This window comes from Centroberyx affinis, unplaced genomic scaffold, assembly GCF_046629955.1.
Source record: "Centroberyx affinis isolate AG114_WGS23_722 - 3 ecotype Tasmania unplaced genomic scaffold, CSIRO-AGI_Caff_v1 ptg002317l_1, whole genome shotgun sequence".
Lineage (NCBI taxonomy): Eukaryota > Metazoa > Chordata > Actinopteri > Beryciformes > Berycidae > Centroberyx > Centroberyx affinis.
The window spans coordinates 84,106-89,008 of NW_027280587.1; positions in this window are offsets into that span (position 1 = coordinate 84,106).

Here is a 4,903-nt window from a genome sequence, read left to right on the forward strand (position 1 = left end):
TTATATGAGATATATATATAGATATAGACATAGATATAGATATAAATATACAGTATATATAGATATAGATATGTATAGATATAGATATTTGTATGGAAAGCATAAGTACTGAACATTTCCACAATTTGACAACAGAGTTTGGAGTTTCAAAGTGAGAGATACTTTTATTTTTGAGCAAAATCCTGCATACGGCGCATACTTAATGAATGAATTAATGAATGAATGAATGATGTGCATCGAGATACAAGAAAGGCATAAAAAGTTATGAATACATCTGTCAAAAACACAAAATTTATGTAAAATGAGATAAAACACATTCAGCGATTATATCTTATGGCATCAATTTACTGAACATTCTGAAGAAAAAATGTGTTTTTACACAAGAATCCAAAACCATTAGGTATTTTGATAATGATACTGAAATTTACTGTAATACCTGAAGATTGTGGTGGAAGTTTTCTGCAATAAAGAGACTTGGAGATGAGAAGTTGTCTGTCTGTCGTCTTTATTGCCTGCAAGCAAGGCACGATGCATTCACAACAGGTGTGATCAGCAAAGGGCGAGAAACCAAGCCTTTGTCTCTGTCTCATAGCTGAATCCCTATCTTAAGTATTTTCTGATAACAAATTTCAGTGCATAACAAAATCCAGTTCGTACTGGACGCTCAAGGCCGTCCCTGGGCAGAACTTTTGTTTATCTCAAACTGATGGAGTTTGAGCTGTAACACACAAGATCCACTCAAAACATGCACATAAAAATATTGTAAAGTGTACAGTGACTACTTCTATTGCAGCACAATGCTGCAAGGTACACAAAACAAACTCAACACATTACAGCGAAACATCTTGTTTTCAATCAAATTATAATAAAGATCCTATTTTAGTAATCCGAGCAACGTGAATCATGCCTCATCTCCATGACACCATGTTCTTACCCCGCCAACGACTGAATGTAACCTTTTCAATGCAATGAAGATAAACCTGTATCATTTGTTTTCTGCAGTGTTACAGAGAAAAAACATGACAATTTACAGTGTAAGTAAATGAAAAATGGACTGAATGGAATAGAAATGGAAGCAACTTCTAATTTTGTGCCATTACAAACAACCAAGAGCCCATCAGAACCAGGAGCTGACCAGAGCCAATCTATTACAATTTTTTTTTTTACGATTGCTTAAGCACGATTTTGAAAACAGGGCTCATTTTCTCAAAACACTTAACACAATTCACAAAACCACACACCCAACGTGCAAAACACCTCATACGTATATCCTGCAAAATGAAGCACTGCATTCAAAACTACATAAACACTTATCAAAATCAAACTTTTGCACCAAATGGCACACACTTTATTCATATTACCAGATGTTTGTCCGACCAACTACACACTGTTGTGCTCAATCAAAAGAACTTTAATCTTTGGTGGGCTTTGTCATAATAATAGTTCTGTATGTAGGGAATTCTGCAGAGAGAGATTGTTCAAGTCTACAGAAATATGTGCAGAAACACAAATATAATGTTGAAACAAAACCTTTTTATTTTTCTCCACAACAAATCAGTGCAACATATGCACAGCACATACAGTATACATTACAGTTGTGTGAACAAAAAAATATGCTCTCTATCAAATACAGTAAACAGAAAAGAAAACTTTGAGGAAAAAATATACTGAATTTTTTTTTTACAAAAAAAAAAAAAAAAACAAAGGAAAAAAATGGCAGGGGACGACATCTCCTCCATTCACACTTCCATTCATAAAATTCACCCTGTGCACTCTGTGTTACGAAGCGCGGTGGTGGTTTCCCGTAAAGGAGGGGCCTTGAGTTTGGCCGTGGCCCGTGACCTAGACCTGACGTCACCTACCAACGAACACGGTTGCTTGACGGTCAGTGCCAAGTTCATAATATTCTGTAATGAATGAGTGTTTGTGACAGAGCTGCAGGAATGTTCACTGTTAATACTGCTATTACTGTAAAACTGATAAGCCTATTCAGCTTTCCATTATTGTTAATAATACTTGCACTCTTAAGTCGTAATCCATGCTTTGCATTGAAAATGGCCAGCTGATGAACCTGTGCTCCCGGGGCCGTATTTGTAAAACATCTAAGGCTAAAAGTAGCTCCTAACTGGCTGAGTTAGATGGTGATTAACACTAAAAAAGTAGAAAATCAGTCCAAAGCGTTTAAATCTCCCCAGCTGTAAATGTCATTGGCCGTTAAAGTCTTGTGTTGCTTATAATAAATTGTTGATAACATATACCCAGTCTTTCAGAATGCTCTCAATTATGTGTGGATGCATGTACTGTATGCGTTAGTGAGTGTGGTGGTGCTTATGGGGTGTCGCTCCGGGACGGGTGTGTACGAGGCTGGGAGGGAATCATCACAGTATACCCACTACAATAAACTAGACTACACCACTGGCTCAAGTCTAAATGTCCGGATGACAGAGGAAACAGTAAATCGGCTCAAGTTGGGCTGGACTCTCTGTCCAGCCTCTCTCATTGTCAACCCATGGGTGATAACATGGTCAACTAACGTTGCCCGTATTTCATCAGAAAGTTGTCTTCTTCCTTGTCCTCTTCTTTGTCCTCATCCTCCCCCACCAGCTCCACCCCTACCTCTCACTCTTCCTCCCCCTCTCACTCTCACCCTCCCTCTACCTCTTCCTCTCACTGCTATGTTGGCTTCCATTGTTGTAAAAAGGTACTCACCTGTGGTCTTTTTATAGTGCTTACATCCTGATTGATGAGTCGACAATTAAGCAATGAGGTGTTTGGCCAGATGGCACGTGTATTGGCCAATTGGTCCATGGGTGTGGCATTTTGAATAGCAGTGTTTTGAAATGGCAAACAAGTGACTTTATGTCAGATTCCCGTGTCTTATGTAGAGAACCGTGTGCAGTGTGTTGCAAAAAGTGCCATGTTGAATTGCAAATTGGGTGCAAAGCAGAAAATGTGTTTAGGGTTTTGGAGACTTGAGCTGAGGTTTTGCACTCTGAGTGTCAGTTTCAATAATTGTGCTTTATGTGTCAGTTTAGTGTGTTAGCAATTGAAAAAAAACTGTAATGTGAAGGAGTTTAAAATGATGTTAAAGGCATACTGAGCAGGATTTTCCCCCTTGAAATAGCATAAACTCATCCAAAAATTATCCTACTGAATCATTACTTATGGCCCATTGGTAGTGTGTGACAGTGTGTGTGTCTGCAGAGAGCCCGCTGCCTTCTGCCTGGATTTTTTTAATGATTTTTTAATGTTTGGGACATTTCTGGGTGTCGCCCTTTTGGCAGCAGGTGTAAGTAAGTAAGTAAGTAAATCTTTATTTATATAGCAACTTTCAAAACCATAGTTACAATGCTGTACAAGAGAGAAAACATAGAATAAAAGCTAAATAAAAGAGTAAAATATACTTACAAGCCACAAGCAGCAAAATCCTACTCAGTATGCCTTTTAATATACTGTATGTTTACTGCTGCTTGCTAAAATCTAAAAGAACTAAACAGGGCTTATAGGTTTAAAAATGGTGGTACTTTTAAACTGTATGAAAGTACTGGAATTGATAGATTCATGTATAATAGTGGACCAAGGTATTATCATTTCAGGTTTTGAACAACTAGATTTGACACGATATCAACTAGATTTACAGCTGAACAGAGGAGGTGACGACTAGGGCAAGACCATGTGACAACTTGGAAGGACAGCTGATTGGACGGAAGAGACTCCATTCAGCGGTCCATCATGGGCTAGCAACCCATGGCAGCAGCATCCAATCCTCCCTCACTCATGATGACACACAGCTGTACAAAGTATTGAGGAGAATAGCTTGGTTTGCCCTTGCAGCTGGTGGAAAGCATGAGCCTTGAGGAAGAATAGCTTGATAGAGGGAGTGCAAGGACTCCGCATTCAATAATTTTATAATCATTTCATTTCTATAGCGTTGATACGTACTTCTTTAGAGGTCAGCTGGGTGAAGTCCAGTGACAGCAACTGACACACAGTCACAAAGCACATACACACACAACAAAACATGCAACAGACAAACAATGTTTACGCTTCCAAAGGCCAAAGCTAATAGTATGAAACGTACAGTTATATAGAGAGCAATGAAAAACTGGAATCCTCTTCCACTTGAAATCGCTAAAGTGTCCAATAAAAAAAGGTTGCTGATTGACATCCACTTCAGTCTCTGTTCTGTATGTATTCTGCACAGTGTAATACATGCAGCTTTTATAGTTAAAATGGCACATATGGCATTTTTCATTATCATTATGACATCAAACATTAATATGGGTGCTCACTTATTGAATTTGACGATTAAATACAAAGTAATTGGTTTAAAACAGTATTTCTACCTATTTTCAAATCTCGCGCTTTTATTCTGAAGGCTAAATGGCGAAACTGGAAGTCCTGTTTCTTCTAATTTGAGCTAGTCTTTCCTATTGAACGTGATGTATTTTGAAATGAACAGCTAGAGTGGTGATTTCAGCTAAATAATGGTGTAATTGTCGGTCCTTTCAAGTCATTTTGGGATCTGTTTGCTTCAAGAGACTTGGATTATCCTGTGAGAGCTGCATGGAGCCATTTTATGGTTATTTTTCATTATTTTTTGAAAGACTGAAGACGGGTCTCCTGCAACTTCAGTTGTTTTGGAGAACGCTGCAATGTACTTCAGCTGGGAAGCTCTGGGACTGTTGGATGGACTAACAAACTTTACCTGATTTTCTACTGGCATGGGGTGAGTAGAAAATGACTGAATTTTCATTTTTGGGTGAACTATTCCTTTAACACTTTTTTTGGTCACTGCATAATTCCATTTGTGTTATTTCACAGTTTTGATGTCTCTTTTTTTTTCTTTTATATTTCTTTTCTGCGATAAGCCTCCGGCCAGGTTAAAGGATTGCAGTTTCCA